The 20,244-nt window shown below is 52.0% G+C and overlaps 1 long non-coding RNA gene and 1 other non-coding gene across 2 annotated transcripts in view; both read right to left on the bottom strand.

The window, feature by feature from the left end:
• Nucleotides 1-20,244, bottom strand: part of LOC126962496 (uncharacterized) — a 132,676-nt gene that overhangs the window by 19,887 nt on the left and 92,545 nt on the right. The gene's annotated exons all lie outside the window — the stretch shown is intronic.
• LOC126963462 (small nucleolar RNA SNORA71) lies at nucleotides 12,095-12,212 on the bottom strand. The gene has a single exon (XR_007729096.1). It is a non-coding gene; the product is annotated as a small nucleolar RNA SNORA71 (small nucleolar RNA).

Consider the following 20,244-nt stretch of genomic DNA (forward strand, 5'->3'; position numbering starts at 1 on the left):
TCAGCCACAAGCAGCAGAGCCGGGATTTGAATTCCGGCAGTCAGGCTCCAAAGGGTGCACTCTTAAGAGCTCTGCAGTGGCGTCCCTGGTGCCAGCTACTGTGCTTAGGGAACTCTCGCTCCAGAGAGAGGCCAATGAACAGACACTACACAGAGGGATAATGTCAAGGCATTGCTGCCTTTCCAGCCACCAGCCATTCCCAACCCTGGTCTTTGCCTGACTCATCCAGAGACTAACTGTCCCTGCCTCCCTTGCAGCTATGGTTCTGGCCAACAAGATGCAGTGGGAAGCCTGCTTGGAGCTTTTGGAGAGAGTTTTGCTCCAAGGTTAAAGGACAGGGGTATGAGAAGGAACCTTTTCCAATCCATGCTCATCCTTCCACCTGAGATGTTTCCATGTGAGAATGTGATATTTGCAGCTGCAGAGGCCATGCTGTGACCACAAGGAAAAGGCTGAGAGAATCATAGTCACTGATCAGACTGTCCAACCATTCCGGAACAGGCCCCCTCCAGATGTCTTGTTAAAAGAGAGATCTAAAATGTCTTCCTTACTTTCAGATATTCAATTACTTGCCCCCGCATCAATTAGAATTAGATTTGACTGTGATTAATAGAAAACCCCCAAATAACAGTGGTTTTTGCAAGATAGAGGCTTATTTCTCTTTCGTATATAAGAAGTCTGAAGATAAGCAGCTCAGAATGACAGGGGCAGCTTTAAAGTCATCAGAGAGCCAAGCATCTTTTCTCTCACTGCCCTGCCATTCTTAGCATGTGGCTTCCACTCACAAAGAGGGTTGCCCAGGCTCCAGGCATCACATTTGCTTTCCAGCTAGCAGGGAGGAGGAGAGATGAAAGAAGTATCCCCTCTCCTTTTAAGAACACCTCCCAGAAACTCTTCTGTCTATATCCTATTGACTAGAATTTAGCGACATGACCACATCTGGCTGTAAGGTAGGCTGGGAGCCACATTTGTCCTGGGAAGCCATAAACCTAACCAAAAAGGGGGATTCCATAGATAAGAAAGTAGGATATTTGAGAAAATAAACAGTCTCTTTCATACAATTAAGGCCATCCTAATTAAGAAAGATAATGTCTCTGACGAAGAAGGGATAGGAGTTAGCCAAGACAAAAGAAGGGAGAACAGTGTCCCAGGAGCAACAATTTAGACACAGGCCTAGGAGCAAGACAAAGTGAAATATTTGGAGAACTGAAGAAATCCTGTGACTAGCTGACAAAGCAAGGTTGGTGGGCGATGAGGTGGGAAAGCATCAAGAGAGCAAGATTTGCAGGGCCCTTACATAACACCGCCCTAAGGAACTTGGACTTGGAGACCCACTGGAAGGTGTTTGGCAGGAAAGCAACATGGCCGGGGTTGCATAGAAAACACACTCTGGTTGCAGGGTGGAGGATGCTTTGGATTGGAAGACGATAAGATTGGAGGCAGGGAGACCCAGTGGGAAGCTCCTGGAGGCCCCTAGAGAGGTAATGTTGGCCTGGGCAGCACAGAGGCAGATCCCATCTCCACTGCGAGGCAGGCAAGAGGTGGTGGAGAGCAGTGTTATTCAGAGGGCTTGTCTGCAGTGGCATTCGAAGCTTGCACTAGAACCTGAATCCATGCATTGCTGCCTTCATCGAGTGTCTTATAATACAAATTATAGGCATGTGTGTTTGGGTGCACATATAAGCTGAATTAAGTATGTGTTTAGTGTTGTATTTGCTTTACGCTCTGATGGAACCTCCTTACTCCTTCGTGGACCACTAACAGTTTGTGAACCAGCAACACGGATCTGTGAACCACTTGGAACATCACTGGTCTCAAGGAGAGAAAACTGAATTCCTCGTGTAAAGCTGCCCTTCTGTATCTGACACAGGCCTTGCTATTCCTTACTTTCTCTAGTGCCCCGAACCACCCCACGGCACCCCTCCAGAAGTTCCCTGTGGCCCTTGGCAGAAGGACAACTGCTGATCAACTTGTCTAAGAGCCAAATTCCCAGATAACCAGCCTGTGAAAGGAGGCTGGCCTGAGGGTTCCTCACCACCCGCAGGGAGCCCCAGGGGCCTACAAAGCCCTCCCTAGCCAAGCTTTTCCAGGAACAATGCGATTGCCTTAGGGAAGGCAGAGGGAGAAAATGTCCTCAAACTCACTCCCTGGAGAGAGGCCAATGCAAACTGTGGGATTAACTCCTGGGGGGCATCTCAATTCTGAGGCCATTCTAATAGGAAAGAATGAAGGGGCCCCAGTCAGTTCTCCTGAAAGCAAGAGCTCCCCTCAGCCCAGTGAAAAGGGCTGGAGACCCTCAGGGGCTCCCCAGCCTCCAGGACCAGGCTACATTGAGCACTCCCTCCCCACTTGTGCTGAGACTTCAATGTTGGGCTATCCCCTCTCTCCCAGCTCCTTGGAGGCAGTGGCTGTGCAAGTGTTTCCGCGTCTGCACAACCGTCTCATGCCACCATGGCCAATGAGCACCGATGGCTCTTATGTGCCGAGCACTCATCAAACTGCTTCGCATGTATTAGCTCATTTAGTGCTGACCCTCAATACATGCAAGTCACATCAATTCAGCAAGTAATCTGAATGCATCAGTACTTGGAGGTGTTGGCCTGGTCACTCAGCAGCTTGGTCCAACATCCCTCTGGCAAAGACCAACATGCAAGAGTGGGCTCCCAGGATAGGAGCCTTCTGATTTGAGCTCAGAAGTACAGGCAGTCAGTTCCCTTAGGGGAAGCCTGTGTCCACACAGGCTTCCCTGGGATATCTCAGTGGCCAATTTATCAGTCACAGAATCTGAGAGAAAGACAGCTTCAGACTTTGGGCAGAACTCCAAGGAGAGCTGGGGTCTGGAGATCTGCAGGAGCATGGGGACAGGATCTCAGACTCTCGGACTCTCAGAGCAGGCTCTGCCAAGGGCATCCAGCCCACGTGCTCGGGGGCAGATGGCAGATCTGAGGTCAAGAAGGGGAAGTAGTGGGTCCAGTGTCACACCAAGGAGGATAGGGCTGAGGCTGGCTTTATCCCCAACGCACTGCCTGACAGGGATGAAGCAGCTGACATGGTTCTGCTGAACACACGGGATACACTGAGGCCATGACCTTGAAGAGGACACCAGCTCCTAACTTAGGCCCTTTGCAGTGCTGACCAAGGAGTGGGGCTGGGGAGCTCGCAATCCTTCCTCTAAACATGACACCGAGAAGTCAGGCCAGGGTCCTGGAAGCCAGTGGAGGGACACCGGAGGACCAGGCCAGCTAGCTGACCCCACAGCCAGAGCTAAGGCACCCATCCCCAGACCTGGCCTCTGGGCCCCTCCACCATAGGGGACAGCCCACCCTGGGCTCCTCCACCCTGGCTAGTGGAGCCCTGCCCTCTGTGCAGGCCTCATCTCCAGCTTCATGTTTTATGTAAAGGGAATTGGGGCGCGGGAGGGGTGGGTAGCCAGTAGCAGACCAGAGAGGCAGGAGGGAGGCAGTGAATAAAATTCTTTGTTTAAGGAAGGCGTGAGCTATGCGTCCGCAAGTCCGGGAGAGGCATGTCATTTTGCTGGAAATGCGATTTTCCCTAACAAGTACAGAATTCTACATGACATGTTGAAAAGTGTATCTCTTTGAGAAGCTGCTCTGTATCTCAGAGGCATCGTCAGTACAGAAGCGTGTAATGTGGCAGTTGCCATGGCAACGCCTCGTTTTCCATAGACAGGAAAATCAGAGTGGCTACGTCGATTGAAAGGCCCCAAATAATGTCTCAAGACCAGGCTGAGATCTGGCGAAGGCTTTTGCAGAGGCTGAGGTGCTATTTGGGGGTCTGGGGGCCACTTTATATGTGCTTTGTAGAGAATCCCCAAGATAATGTTCAGTGCCTCCTCCTAATTTGACTGAGTCAATGGGATCTGTCCAATGCCACCCAGAAGGGCAGTGACAGGGCCAGGGTGATAAAGCTCCCACTTTGTGGACAGGCGATGCCTGTGGCTGAGGTGATGTTGGCCCCTGCTCCCTTCCCTCCAGCGACCCCTTCTATCACTGTTTCTACTAAAGAAGTAGTTGTCTTGAAGACAGACATTGCGCTTAGCACCAGACAGTAGCAGCCGAGTCAGAAGCAAACATGTTCCCCGCATCTACCCCCATATGCACCACCCACTCATGCGTGCCTATGGTGCACGTGCTTCCAGTGTGAGCACAGGGACAGACTTACCCAGAGTAGGTGCTCCACCCATGGGTGCAGCTCTAGCTTTCATACCCATACCTGGGCCCCCCAGGTACAGAGGCTACAGCCCCATCACCCCAGGGCCTGGCACAGTGTCTAGCAAGGGTGGATGTGCACAGATGCGACACCCTGAATTCAACACACACATGTGCACACTCACAAGCATGCACACACTGCAGCCAAGGCTCTGCCCCAACCTCCTGCCCCCTACATTGACAGGCATCAGCATGAAGCAGGGTGGCCTCCTCCCTCAGTATAGTGCCCTGTGGTTTGCAAGGGGCAAGGGCAGGACTTTCAGAGGGAATCGGCCGAATTTGGAACCCAGCAGGAATGAAGCATCCTTCCACTGTGGGTTCCTGAGTCACCAGGGCTGGCTCTGTGCTGCTCCCCTCTCCCACCTGAGGGAGCTCAGGTTCGGGGCTCCCTCCCTTGTCTGTTGGCTGTGCACTCCACCCTCCGCCTCCCAGGAGGTGACTGGCAGCTAACACAGGGCAGGAACAAGAAAAGCATTCATCCTGCTCCGTCATCTCCAAACACAAGTTAGCGTGGGGGACCGGGGAGTTACAGTGAGGGGAGAGGCGAAGGCCCCCCTCAACTTCCCAGAGGAAAAATTTTATATAACTGTCAGAGATGTAATAGAACTGTCAGAAGTACAGGAAACCAGCTCCACAGATTACAAAAACACATGTCAGGGACCTATTGGTTTAGTGACAGTGTGAAAATCACAATTTTTCTGTCAAGATAGAAAATAGAAACAGAGAAAAACCAGGAGCACCTCAGCATACACCCACTGACAGTGGCTAATGCAGCTCACCATATTTGGGACACCCCCTAGAAGCAAGTCTGAGTGCTCCAGGCTTCCCTGCCCCAGCCCCGGCACTGAGCCACGCCAGCCTTCACCTCCCAGGAGAGGCGCCTCGCCCCTTGGATCCCTCTCTCTGAGAAAGTAGAGGCACGGCCCTTCCCACTGCAAGGTCAGCTGCTCCCCATTGCGCCATGGTCGCTAGCTGTCCTCCAATGACAGGTCCCAGACAGAGATCGGGTCTCACGGTGATAAAAGAGTCAGTCTCAATCCCCTTTCATTTAAGGTCAGGAGAAAGCCAGTGCGCCCCAACCCTCCGACTCTGGGCGTGCAGGAGGAGGCCAAGTCTTGAGCAAAACCATGGTGCTGCAAAAGTTGTCCACACATCTCTCAGCTGTGTGGGGGTTCTGTGGCCCGCTCTAGAGAGTCACGGCCCCGCACGGTGGCTCACGCCGGTAATCCCAGCACTTTGGAAGGCTGAGGCAGGAGGATTGCTTGAGTCCAGGAGTCCAAGACCAGCCTGGGCAACATAACAAGACTCGATCTCTTAAAAAAAAAAAAAAAAAGATAAAAAATTAGCTGGGCATGGTGGTGCACACCTGCAGTCTTTCCTACTCAGGAGGCCAAGCCAGAAGGATAGCTTAGTCCAGGAGGTCAAAGGTCAAAGCTGCAGTGAGCTATGATCGCGACCCTGCACTCCAGCCTGGGTGACAGAGCAAAGCCCTGTCTCTAAAAAAGTAACTAAATAAAAATAAATTTTAAATAAATTTTAAAAATGGAGAGTTGCCTTTTCTCTATACAACTTCGCATCCCAGGTCAGTCAGCCTGACAGCATTTCCCACTGTTTCAACTGGAGTGTGGGTGGAAGTATCCTCCTGCCAACTGGAGCCGAGGTGACAGGTTTTGATTGTCCCTTGGCACATGAACAGTGTCTAGACACCCCAGAAGATTGGGACACACTTTGCCGTCAGACAGACCTGGGTTCCCATCCCAGACCCAAAGTCGATGCACCAAAAGTGGTGCATATCTGAGCCCCTCTCTCCTCCGGCGATCATGGAGACAAGTGCACTTCCCTTTCTCCACCTGGGGGATTTTATGAGATGGAAAGTGTGCATTCAGGTTTCCAGGAAGTGGTTGCTCCAGCACCTAACCCCTTCCACAGCCATCAGCAGGGCCTATTTTCAGAAGTCATGTTGCAGTTTAAAAAGTATTTTGCATCTAGAACTTTGTGGAGACTTTGTTCGCTTGTTGTAAAATGGAAATCACAATTTCACCCTCACACTTTACCCAGAGGCCAGAATGAACCCCCTTCAATTCTGAAGCACTTCCTGCTTGTGTTAGTCTGGGTCCTACAAGAAGCAGACACCCATATGGGATGCAATGTGTGAGGAATTTATTAGGGAAACGTCCATGTGCGAGAAAATGGAGAGGGGGTGAGGAAAGGCTGGGAGAGCTGCCACCAGATCCCAGAGCAGGTCTGACCATGAGTGAAGAAAAGATGCTATGCAGTCTCAAGAAGGCTTGGCAAGGCCAAATCTAGGGGTCAGGGAACGGCCCTTGTCTACTGGGACACGCCTGTGCACTCAGTCGCTGGCTGGGAGCATAGACACAGCAGTGACATCAGAACGTGGCAGCTGGAGCTCTCATGGGGCTGTGCTCCCACAGGGAGATCTTCAGGGCACCCCTCATAGCCACCACAGGGTCCCCTCTTATGTGCCATGCTCCTGCCGACAATACTCCTTTCCACTCTTTGCCTGACGAATCCTGGCTTGTCCAGTGAGTCTAGAAGCAGAGGCTCTTTCCTCCAGGCAGCCCACTCTGATCTCTGTCCCTTTTCTCATCGGACATTGACTGCCATGTGCTGCAATTGTGTGGAGACTCCTCCTTTCCGCCACTACATGGTGTGTCCTGCTGTCACTTACCCACTCCCCAACCCCAGCTGGCCCTGGGCCTGGGACTGAGCCAGAGCTCACAAATATGGACCAATGGTAAAGCCAGATAGATGCCCCCAAGGCTGGCAAGGGTGTTTGGATTTGGGAGTGCTGATTCTAGAACCCCTCGTCTGTCCCATTATGAAGCCCTCCAACTCATATTATTAGTCATGGGAAGGGCCTGGGCACCAACTGGTCAGAATGGCAGTAGACATGAGTAGATGTCTGCCCTGCCGCTGCCTCAGCTCACATCCAGGATACTGGGGCCCGTGTACCCCTGTGCCAGGAAATAGACAGGTACTCAGGGTCCCTCTGGATGCTGGTCCAGGAAAGATGGATCCAGGAAGCAGAGTTCCACATCAATAAGCAGGGAGACAGAGTCACCAAGTATCCACTGCAAAAGGGACATCTGAGCTCATCTACCTGATAGTCCCCGCTGGTGTACCCCACTCACTGAGCTGTCAATCGCCTTAACCCTCCTGATCACCAGAGGAGGTTTTGGGGCACCCAGGGTCTCCTAATCTGGTCACTCGTTGCCTGTTGATGCTGTAGGCTTTACGAATTTTATCCTACTGTATGCATGCCATGACCTTATAAAAAGGCCAGGAGACATTCTAGTCTGACCCCATTATGAGGAGGAGGAAACTAAGGCCCAAGAAGAGAAAGGATACCTATTCAGAAGCATCAGGAATGAGGAAGTCTGGGATCTCATCCCAGAGAGCAGCTGGATCCACCATCCTAGAACATCTCAGCTCTGCTGCTACCCACCTTAGTACCCCGTCAGCTTCAGCTCCATCTGGGCCTCCATCCCCAGAGCAGCTTCCCCTCCTCCCACCAACACTGTGGCCCAAAGATCCCCACATCCCTCCTGACATTCTCTGCAAAGAGTGAGCTCATCTCTCCAGCAGCCACCTCCACCTTCTCTGGTTTCCCATCATGGGAAGGCCTCGTTGGGGAAGGCATCATGCCGGAATAGGATGTTCAGCTAATAAATATGTATGCAGGATTTTTATTACTTAATAGTTGTAAGGTTAATCGTCGTGGTGAACGCCTATATTTAATGTGTCAATGGAGCTGCAAAATGCCAAACTGAATAGCTTTAACACACATTAGTTCTACTTGTGAATCTACAAATAGGAACCTTGTCAGAAAAGTATTCAAACCGAGATCAGTATTGATTGTGGTCCTCGGGAAAGGCACTGGACTGTGACAGTTTAAAATGATAAATGTCTAGAGAATTATTTGCCTGTATTGATAAAAAGAAGCAGATATAAAGCTGACAGTCTCAGAGGAGGCAGCGCTGGTGAGTGTGGCCAGCACATCCAGCATCGTTAGGGACTTGGAGCTAATCTCCCCTTTGATATGGAGACGATCCCCAAGGGGTCTGGCCCTGCCCTGTGCTGGGGCTTGTAGTAATTGCAAAGGAGGGGGCTCTCTGGGCATGCTCAGTCTGCTCCTGGGTCCCTGCACTGGCCAACCCACTGTAATTTTGGAAGGGAGCCTTCTGCAGAGACCCAAGCGCTTTTCATTCCATTGCTCACCTCCTGCGCAGCAGCCTTCTGAGGCTCACCAAGCAAGACTGAAGTCCTCAACCCAGCCTTAGAACTCTCATCCCAAATAGCACTGTCTCCTTTCCAACCTCACCACTCAAAGCTCACCCCCAGAGTCTCTGTAGCAGCAGGACTGGCAGGTTGCAGCTCCCGTGAACTCCTCCCCGAAGGCTTCACTCACACTCCCTGTCCATCAGAACTGAGCAAAGCCAACTCATTCTTTAGGACAAATCAACCCCCACATTCTCTTCAGGTCTCTACTCCAATACTACCCCCTCTAGAAGCTTCCCCGGGCTGCCCTAGTTGGAAGAGCATCCCCTCTCACTCTCAGTCTCCTTACCCTGCGATGATATCTTCTGAGCCTGCATCACCACCTGGAATGCATGTTTATACGTTAGTTAAGGTTTGCCCATTTCCCACCCACAGTGTAAGTGCCATGGGGAAGACACTCTATTACATTCATCACCATGAGCAGTGTTTGGCACATGGAAGGTGCTAGATAAGCCTTTGTTGAGTTAATGAATGAATGAATGAATGAATGAGTCCTTCAGGAAGCCTTCCAAACCACTCCCAGCTCAGTGATTACCCATTCCATCCTTCTCTTTAAAATCACTCAGGACCTTTCCTGTCTCTCACCACTCACATCCGTGTTCAAAAACCACCCATGGCTCCCTATTGCCTAAGGACCAGGCTTGAATTCCTGAGCCTGACCTGCAAAACCATACCCCATCTGGGGCCACTCCCAGACTCCACCTCTGCTCCTCTCTTCTGCATCTTAGGCTAGGTTTCTACTGCCCTCCTGCTTCACAGGATCTGGCTACGCTCTCTCTGCATACCACCGCAGGACTGAGGCTTCTTTGGACATCCTGCATGACCCAAGTATGGCTTCGTATCCTGGTTGGCTCCCAGTTATACAGCCAAAGACCTGTCCTGTCCTGTCCCCACCCTGGGGTCTGGGTGGCACTGCAGAATCCAGTCTATATCTGAGCTCTGCTTATTTCATGGGGACCTTAGTCACAAGCCTAGGGGCAGGCACTCATGTTCACATGTGCTTCTACAAGGGAACATAGTATCCGGGACGGTGCCCAGATACTACTTTAAAATCTCATCTCAGATGGCCTGTTCGTTGCTGAGTTTTCTGCTCTCCCCTTCCTGTCCCTTGCCGCTGTGCACCCTTGTTTCACAAGACGCCGGCTGCACAGGGGAAAGCAGAAGGCACCCACGGGATGTCCTGGCTTTTGTTTCCACAGATATAAATCTGTTAGAAGATGTGGAGGCTTTGCAGAGAAAGAAAGCAGGACAGCCAGGCTCTTAGCAAGAAGCAAGGGATCTTGGAAGAAACGTAAATGTGGAAGTATTGCTCCCAGACCAAAAGGAGATTTCCCCAAGCTGGAGGGAGGAGAGTAGTGAAAGCTGTTCCTCGAGAGAGGGACTCTGCCTTCTCTTCTCCTGCTGAGCAACAGCCTACAGCAAAGGCTCCTGGGGAGACCTCTGGGGGCCAGGGCTGGGGACAGCCACAGAAAGGAGCCTTGTGCCTTAGTCAGGTCTGGAAGGCAGCAGAGAGCAGGCTGTGCCCTGAAGGGGCCTTACAGGCAGGGAGAGTGAGGGCCCAGGGGCCTGAGGGGTGATACCCAGAGGACCCTCCCTCTGACTCCTGGGATGAGCCATGCCCAGAGGGGTAATCTGAGAGGCAGGAGGACAACCCCAGAGGAGCCGAGGTGATGAGTTTCCACCAGCCCCACAGAATGGATCGTGGAAGCAGCTGTGGGACAAGTGATTTGTGTCACCAGCTGAGTGAGGGGACTAAGATTCATGACCTCAGCAGCAGGTACTGCTGCCTGTCCCCCCAGTCTACATGCCCTGACAGCAGGTGCTGAGCTTCCTCCTGTCACTTCATACCTGCCCAGGTTGGTGCCAACATGAATAGGTGGGAATTTGCTACATGTGGAGGGCCGACTTTCTGCACTTTGGGAGATGTTTCCTGCCCACTTCCCATCAAGGAGGCATTTGTCACAAGTGGATCCCTAGGAAGAACCATGGAATGAAGATACAGAGCATGGAACTGCTCACTGCCCCAGCGAGGGCTTCTGGGAGGGGCAGCAGCAGGCCCCACACTGCACTCACTCTGGGGCCTTGAGACGAGGCCATGTGGGGAGAAGGAGCCGTCATGGTCCTTCCACGAGAACACCAGGGTCATCCCGTCCTGCTCCACGTGCTCTTGTCTGCTACCACAAGCTTCTCCCTCATGCCTCGAGAAAGATCCTGACATTACCTAGAGCAGAGGGACCCTGAAGAGGCCTTGACACTTCCCAGAGTCAAACCACTCACTGTAGAACTAGAGGTGCCAAGGCCCAGAGAGGGCAAGCTGCTCATCCGACATCACACAGCCGCTTAGCAGATCTGAGACCACAACCAGGTCTCTTGCCTCCCAGGAAGTTACTTCCTCTAGCACCCCACAGTATCTTGCAAGAGTTTGTTTGGGCCTCCATGTAACTGCCAGACCTCCACAGCCACAGCAAGGGTCCTCTAGTTAATGTACCTGCCGAGGGACATGTGGTTTCAGCAGGAGTGATGAGAAGTGGACTGAGAATCAGAGACCTGGCTTCTAGGGTCACCTGTGGCATGTCCCATGCTGGGGCCTCCAGGAGTCTGGAAGGCTGATCTCCTCAAGAAGGAAGGGAGAGTCATGGACTAGGCCAATGTGAGTGGGAGTGGGGGAGGCATGGGTGCACGATAAGAAAGACTCCAGAATCCACCCCCCTATGGTCCTCCAAGAGGCTTGCTTCCAAGCAACTTGTTTTCAGATGTCTTTCACTGGGACCTCTGCTTACAGTCATCCCAAAAGGGATTGCACTATTAAAATAAATAGGTGACCCGGCAGCCCCAGCCTGGGCAGACTCTTTCAGAGATTACACTGTGGCTCAGTGGGAGGAACTGCACTTGGGCAAAGGATACCCCAAGAGAGCCTTAGCCTCCGACTCAGCCACTGTCCCAAGGCAAAGTTTTGAGAAGGAACTGAAAACCAGCAATCCTTGCAGGCAATGTGTGGACTCAGAAGGGGGCTGCCAGGTGCTCTGTGGGACCGCGGTGGTGCTGCCTGGGAAGAGAGCTACCATCATCTTTTCTTTAAAAGGTCACATCCAGGGCCCTCAGCTTGGCTTGAAATAACTGCCCCTTCTGCAGAGCAGGCCAGGAGCTGCTGCCAAGGAGAATAGGCTGGGCTGGAGTCCAACAGAGACCAGAGAGACACATCTGGCCAGCATAGCCTGGGTGTGCAGGGAGCACTAGGGGAGTGGTGTTTCTGAGATTCGGGGATGACCAGATTGGAAAAGCCACCAGGCCTGCCCTCACCTTTCCCCAGGCCTGGGCTGACACAAATAGAAGGTCAGACAGAAAAAACATTTCTTTTCTTTCTTTTTCTTTCTTTCTTTCTTTCTTTCTTTCTTTCTTTCTTTCTTTCTTTCTTTCTTTCTTTCTTTCTTTCTTTCTTTTTTTTTTTTAATGTATACCTTGGTTGAAGACTCACAGACACCAGCACTGAACCTCACACAGGGAGCACTCCATAAGCCAGACTCCAGGTATCAGGAGGCATCTAAAAGGTGATGAAAAGGAGGAGGTGTGGAAAAACTCCAGAGTTTAGAAGGGACAGCAGTGGACCCTCCAAACAAGGGGAAATGCTTTCAGCAGCTTCTCTCCCTGGACTGTCAATGACCAGGATCACTTCAGAATATAGGGGCGCAAAATTTTCAAAGACCCAAAGGTGAGGAAGAAGGGGAGCCTTGGAGCTTGAAGCGCCTGGCGAATGAGGCAGCGGATACAGTGAGCCTTACAGTCTCGAGAGCCTGAGACCCCCGACCCCAGGGGAAGACGGAGCGACTGCAGGAGGACCAGAGACAAATCACAGGGAGTTTTCAAGAGGCTGGGGAGCAAGAGGTCAGCAACAGAGAGGCTGCAGCAGCCTCCACCGACAGCTCAGGCAGTTGACGGATGCCAGAAGGAGATGGATGACCAGCCTCCATGTGGATCGGAGCCGGAGGGCTGCGCACCCCGCTCAGAGATGACAGCCAAGGAGGGCGGAGGACCCAGAAGAAAACAGCTCTGCTGGTTCAACACAGGGAGGACAGCCATCCCCCCTGCCTGGGGCATTCCCAATGACTTGGAGCCCCAGTGGGCCTGGGGAGGTGGGCTGTGGGCAGTTGGCCCCTGGTCACTGCTTTGCAAGAGCCATTCTTGCCCCTCTGCGTCTGACTCCGTGGCATCCTCACACTCCCTCAAGTCGCTCTCCCTGTCTGCACAGATGCGACTGTTTTTCTGGAGATATCAAATTCAGCACAATAAAGCTAGTTATGAAACAGACACTTGTTAAAGGACGTAGCAAAATCTGGTTTTCCGAACCTAGTACCTTTACCATACAAACACGAGAGACTCTAAGTGATCTTGGAGCCCAGTTGTGGTCCAGTGCTTCTGGTAGCAGAAAACTGTTCTTCATGTATAACCTTCCTTAGAAAACTGAATGTAGGACCAATGAAAGAAAAGCCACTGTGGTTGGGGTAAAGGAGGTGGGTCTCACCCCTGCCTACCCGCTTTCCTCTCCCCATCCCTGCCAGTGAGCCCCAGGGTTCCACAAATCAGAGTTTGGAAACTGACGGATTTGTCCAATCCCCTAATTTTACAAATAGAAAAATGGGATCACAGAGAGAAAAGGGCACTTGTTCGAGACCACACAGTACTCCAGAATTTGGGACCTAGAACACAGTAAGAAGGAACAGTCCTGGTCATTATTTTTCTAGTATCAGAAAACCATGGCGCATGCAGTGTGTGAACAGAGGTCCCAGGAGTCCCTAAACAGTCTCAGGCAAAGCTCCTTCCCCTTGGAGAAGCTGCACACCCTCCAGTAAAGAGAAATCCTCTTATTGCTGCAGAAACTGCTCTTCTCCTTCCTGGACTGCCTTCTTGGGTCTTTCCCTCCTTTTCTTTTCAACAGTCAGAGCAGACGCAGCCCCACACAGTTCCCCGACGCAGGGCCTGGAGCCCTCACTCCCTGCCTCTAATTACCGTGTGATAGATGTTGGCGTTGCTGCTAAAGGTATCTGCGTTCAGCCTTTATGGTCATTTTCCAACAGCCCAGACCTTTTAAACTCTCTTGTGGGAGCAGGTTAAGATGATTATGCAGATGGATGGACCCCGGTGCAACATTATGTCAGCGATGGAGATGTAGGAGCTGCAAATGGGCCATGATTACCACCAAGAGGAGGCTGCTGCAGCCACTGCAAGCCGAAGGGAAGTGCACAAGATCCCTGGGCTCTAAGAGCAGCCTCAGACACAACACACACTCACACACACTCCTCCTCAGCCTCTCTAGTTAGCTGTCTGGCTACAGTCAGACTCTGTTCCCATGGAAACGTGAAATGTCAACCATGGCTATTGGGATGCCAGGAAGACACAGGTCTCCTGGAAAGAGAAGCAGCCAGAACCCAGGAAGGTCCTGCTCTCCAGCTGGCTTGATGGGGCTGGGGAGAACCAAGTCAGATGCAGAGCTGGACCCCAAAGGACAGCACAAAGAGCAGTTCTGGGGACCAGGAGGCTCCGGTCAATCGTTAGACAAGGGCGAGGTTACACATCATGGTGTTGATGCTTCAGTCCTGGGCACCTCCTAGAAATGGGCTATGCATTGGGCTCTGTGCTTCCTAGCAGACAAAGCAGAGAGGAAGACACAGTCTCATTCAGCCTGGTTTCCATAGATAAAAAGGAACTCTCCATAATCGGCCCTCCTTTTCCTGGTTCTAAAGGTGAGAAAAATGTCTCCCAGCAATTTCCTTGGCACTCTTCCTCCTGCAATAAGCACAATAACTAGCTACTTAAGGGCTGCTTCTCCCAACATCCGGCCTTCAGCACAAGCCCATGGTACCATACCTAAGTGGAGCTGGGCGGTGAGGCAATGCTACCTGAAACAGAACACATGGCAAGGTAGGGGATGGTCTGACTTTAAATGAAGGAAAGGCGCGGGCTCTTCTGGGAGATGGATGGGCAGTACAACCTTCTGGTAACCCTCCAGAAACAGAGGGACTCCTTCAGACTGCAGAGTTTATGGTTGTCATCTTGGAAGGGAACCAGCAGGGCAAACATCCTGTGTTCCAAGCAGTGGGTGTGGGTGATGTGTGTGGAGCACCTGGAGAAAACAGGTCCTAAACGCAAGACTTACAGCAGCAGGAGCATTGAGCACATGATTGCTCCAGGCTCACCCTGGCCTTGGTCTTTGTAACTAATCTTAAGACCACTTGTGAATGGGGTTGATGTTCCATGCTGAAGGACCATGTCTGAGCTAGAGACCCGGGGCTGGGTTGAGCCTGGGCCTGAGAAGGAACAGCCATGGGAAGCCAGGGGGCAGTGATGGGGGAACCAGGACAGGGTGGGAAGCCAGTGGGCAGTGATGGGGGAACCAGGACAGGGTGGGAAGGCAGGAGGCAGTGATGGGGGAACCAGGACAGGGTGGGAAGCCAGTGGGCAGTGACGGGGGAACCAGGACAGGGTGGGAAGCTGGAGGCAGTGTTGGGGGAACCAGGACAGGGTGGGAAGCCAGGAAGCAGTGATGGGGGAACCAAACAGGGAGGTCACTGCCTTTCCCATACAGATCCCTCCCCTGTGTCTGAGTTTAGGAGCTTAAGGAAGCCTAGGACCTGTATCTTCTGAAGCCAGGAACTAGAAACAGACAGAAGTGGATTCTTTCTTGTAATAGAAGCAGGGAATCAACACCAACTCACATCATCCCGCACCATGATTAGAAGCCCTCATTAGCCAGGCATCCAGTGACAGGCACTGTCCTGAGTAACGTGTGTTAATCACACCTCTCTATGCCTCATAATGAGCCTGCGAGGGAGATGTAATTGTTCCTAGTTTATAGTTGGAGATACTGAGGCCTAGAGAAGCTGTAAGACTTTCCCAGGGGTACCCAAGGTACAAAGGGGCAGGCCTGGCAGAGGGAGCCTTCATAGGAGCCCAATAGACCAAAAGAATCAGCATCAAATGGCCCAGCCTTTGGAGTCAAGCTCATATGGACTGGAAACCCAATGTGGTTAGTTCCCTAACTGTGCGACCTCAGCCAAGTGATTTAACTGCTCTGAGCTTCAGGACCTTCATCTGGAAGTTGAGGTTAATTATACCCATCCTCAAGAGTCATTGTCAAGATGAATGAGGTGATGCAGGAAGTGCACCTAGACCCACCACGGCAGGTGCCCACTAACTGCGAGAGAGGGTTGCACTCTGGGAAGGTGAGGGCTGCCCTGTCTAGCGCATCCCTGTACCCACAGGGTCTCTGAAGGCTGGCACAAGATAAATAGGCACTGGTTAAATAGCTGGGGAACTAACGTGGGCTTTTTTCTTCTTGAAAAGCAACATATGCTCATAGAACATGAGAAATGGAAATATGCATTTTTAAATGTCATGCCAGAGTCCCACCTCCAAAAAAAAATAATCCCTGTTCTGCTTTTTCTTTTAGGTAAATCATTCGAGTCCTATGGATTCCTCACTCCCAGCCAAGACTTCTGCCGCTAGTATTTTAGCCAAAGACTTCCCCAGGCAAACCAAGCCAGGAATTGTCCTGATGCTCATGTCCCTCCTATTGGAGATAGGACCCAAAGGGAGCTACCTCGTCCTCCGTCCTGCTCAGGTCTCTGCTGCCCACCTATCACCCCCACCTGCTCTGCTGCAGTCAATGTGGGAAGTCCTCCCCTCTCAGAAATGCTGGTGACTCAAGTGCTTGCAGCTTAAGGGCTGCCACCATGTGAAGAAAGTGTCCAACTAGACCCTTCAAAACAGAAGCCTTGGGGTGGAGGGAGGAGTGCCCAACAGCTCACTCTGACATGTTTCTGGGAAGTGCTCCCTACCATGGCACGGTCCCCAGGACCTTTCATGACCTGCTCCCTGCCTGTCCCTCACGCCTTCCCATAATGTCATCTCCTCTATGTTCCAGTCACACCCAGCATCTTTGCATTCAGCCCCCGCTTTCATGCTTCAATCCCTCAACATAAAATGTTCTTCTTGGGTCTGAGTGGCAAACTCCTACTCATCCTTCAAGGTCCCACTCAGACACCACCTCTTCCAAGCCAGGAAGCTTACCCTAAACCCCCAAAGTTGGTGAGTTGGCCCTGCCCTGTGTTTCCACATCCCTGGGCTTGCCTCCACTACGGTCCTACCACTCTAGTATCACGGCCTGGTCACTTGGCAGAGCAGGAGCTCCTGGCAGATGTGGTATGGTAACTGGTAACTGTTGGAGCATTCTGCCACCTCTGGGTGAGTGCACTGGGAGCTGTCCCATATCTATGCCCCCCAGAGTTTAAAGCAGGGCCTGGGACAGAGTCAGGCTTACTGAATGTCCAGGGTAGGAAAGTAGGGAGGACATAATGGGGAGGAGGACCACTGGATGGGAAGACAAGAGGAAGTTGAGTGGGACCCTCCTGTGGGTCTGGGGTTGGCTACTTGGGCCCATAATGTGATGAAGAAACACCAACTCCACGCTGAGAAAGCTATTGACAAGCAGGGCCAGCTGGCTGTCTATGGGACGACCACCAACTGCCCTGTGCTTCTTCTCGCCCCTGTCCCAATCTAGAAGCACTCAGGAGAGGCAAGAGAAAAAACTGCTGAGTCGTATGGCCTTGCGCAAGGGCAGAATTCATGGTGAGAAAAATGCCCTCCTCCCCTAAGCCAGGCAGGAGAAAGGCCTCCAGTAGAATCATGCCTAGAGACAGGAATGCCTCCAGGAAAAGGAGATCAGCGCCTCCCCACCCCAGCTGGACGCTGGCTGAATGCGGAAGTGGGAAGCGCGGCCTAGGGGAGGGCACAGCATACTCCCCCGGAATGTGAACACAGGAAGTGGTGCCTTCTTGTCTGGCAGTCTGTGCAGGAAGGAGGCTGCAGCTTGCTGTAGAGGCCTGCACTTGCAAAATGAAAACAGACCAAAGCTTAGAGGGCTGGGAATAGGATGGGTGATCACTGACCCCATGCTTCCTGGCTTTCCCAGGAGAAAGAACCCATGGAGAGGACCTTGAGGCTCCACATACGCAAGCACAGAAGTTAGAGCTAGGGCGGGACGTGTGGGCTGCCCAGGTGGCTGCCACCCAGATGAAGTCCTTCCTGGGGGCACACTCAGGAATGAGGGAGGCAAAGTGAAGCTGGACACTGCTCCTGAAGACCCCCCACTTCACCTTCTGCATGGAGACTACCACTAGAAAGGGGTCACCACTGAGATGGGCAGATGCACACCAGGCAGATGCAGCTTTATCCAGCCCAAGCAAAAGCCGGCCATCTCACTGAGAGGAGGCGAGTGAAGCAAGATGGTCTCCACCCTTCCCATCCTGGAAAACCCAAGAAAGGAGGAAGAAGAGTGGACTCAAGACGAAAAGCCTGTTTCTCCTTCCCCACTCCACGGAGACAGGTTTGACTCAGCGGTGAGACTGCTGTTTTGTATCAGACCAGAGGAGGTCCTGATACATGAAAGTGGCCAGAAGTTATGGGACAAAAGGAGTCAACAGAGTGAGAGGGACAGGAGAAAACAAAACCATGTAATAACTCCACTCCACTGTGTGGCATCTTCACTAAACTAGTTACAGGGGGAAGAAAGAGAGGCAGATGAAAGAGGTGCTGCAAGAAAGGAAAAGAAAGAAAGAATGGGACAGGAAGGAAAGGTAGACTTGGGCATTGGAAGTCAACACTCAGAAGCAGGTACTAAAGCCAGCACCCAGGTGTCCACATCCTGCTGGCTATTGCTAATCCAAGCTGAACCTCTCAGCAACTGGGCGAGAGCTCCCCTGGAAACAGGCCTGCGTTCCAGGACAGGGCCCCCACTCAACCCAAGGTGCACATCAGGGTCACCTGGAGAATCTTTAAAAACTATCTACCCTGACCCCGCTTCAGCCCAACAGAACCCAGCCTGGTCAGAGGGCTGGGAAATGATCAGTTTTAAAACTCCTCAAGGGATTCGAATGTTCACCCAGGATTGAAAACCATAAGACAAGATGACTCGCAAAGGGTGGTCTGTGGACCAGAAGCAGCAGCAGCACCTGGGAACTTCTAGGAATTCAGATTCTCAGGCCCTGCCCCTCCTCCACTGAATCAGAGTGGGGCCCAGCAATCGGTTTTGACAAGTGCTCCAGGTGATTCTGACACAGGTCAAAGTCTGCAAACCACTGGACTAGAGTCTACCTGAAGAGAAAAGGTGAAGTGGGGGAGGAAGGAGGAAGTGGTGGTGTGGGCTGTGGGGTAAGGAGAACTGTGGGAGCATGGGGCAGTGATGCCCTTTCCAGGCAAACACACCAGGTCCCTGACATCCCATCCAGGCCCACGTCCCCACGTCCCACTCTCTCCAGCTCTCCAGCTCCCCAAAGACCCATGGGGAAAGCCATGAGCACAAGGCATCCTGTGATGCAGACGGTCTTACTCCAGCACAAAATGCTGAGCTCCTGTGAACACGGTCCATGGATTCACTCTTGGTTTCCAAGGCACGTCAGGAGTGAGGGGAACTGCTAGCGCTCCCATTAACCAACCCCGATTAAATCAGCTGAGATTCTCAAAGGCTAGCACCACACAAATGGAAACTAATCATAATAATTTACTAATTGTCTCCAAGCTGGAGTCACTCTAATCTCCATGGACAAAAGACAGCAATTAAAAGTCTTCCAAATTCTAAGAGCTGAGGCTGTACCCTTCTCCCAGCCAGGAGGGTGCAGGTGGCAGGGAGTTGTTCTGAGGACCAGAGAAGCAAGGCAGAGGGAAGGGTACAGGGATGGATGCTTCCTGGATGGGGAGGTAGGCAATGATGAGAAGGTCCAGGAACTGAGGAATGGATGCCACCCAGGCTTACTGCTGGGAGTCCTACAAAAGCTCAGCTTGCAGTGGTCAAACTCGCTTGCCCTGGTTTTTATGCAGCATCTAGCTTCTCTGCCACCTCCTCCAGGAAGCCTTCCCAGGCTGCTTCGTGAGAGAATGGGCTGAACACACAGGTGTGGAGTTACACATTGGAAATTATCTATTCCTATGCACCAATGAGCTTTAACCGTGTTTTACCGTAGAAGAATCTGAGGCTCCAAGAGGCACCATGACTTGGCCAAGGTCACACCTGGAGATACAGCTGGGATTAAAACCCAGGTCTGCAAACACAAGACTCTTCTCTGAGGCAGAGTTAGAGGAGCATGTGGGAAAGTAGCTGTTCTTTTAAAGCACTTTCTACCCAAGTGTCATCTTTTCAACTATTTTTAAGGTAATAAATTGACAGGAGAGTTGTTTTGACTATGGTGAGAAGTCATTAAAGAAAGCAGTGTAAAAACAAGCCTGTGAGACACACAGAGCAGACAGGCAGAGGGGTTGGAACTTTCTACACGCTGGCTCCCTCTGAGCAATGCACAGGACCCGCCCCCCGGGACCTGCCCCCAGGCTCCCTCCTGCTCACCTCTAAAGCAGCTTCTCTTCTCCAGAAGCCCCCCTAATCTCCTATTACCAGTTCCCAGACCCACTTATGTGAGACTTGACAGCTCCCTGTCTAGACTGCAGACTCCTAAAGTCTTAATTGCTCTTTCATCAACAGAGAAGGGCTGCTTCTTCGTCAAGCAGCCAACCACTCAGGAGTCCTTGTTGAGCTCCTACAGGGTACCAGGCTGCACAGGGATTCAGAGATGCCTGAGGATTTGATGGATCATCTGGGGTCAGAGGAGGACAAGTTCAGACACTGCTTGGCCCAGGCCTCGTGCCAGATGTGAGGCTCCCAGCAAAAGTGAGA

Source organism: Macaca thibetana, chromosome 9 (genome assembly GCF_024542745.1).
Source record: "Macaca thibetana thibetana isolate TM-01 chromosome 9, ASM2454274v1, whole genome shotgun sequence".
Taxonomy (NCBI): domain Eukaryota; kingdom Metazoa; phylum Chordata; class Mammalia; order Primates; family Cercopithecidae; genus Macaca; species Macaca thibetana.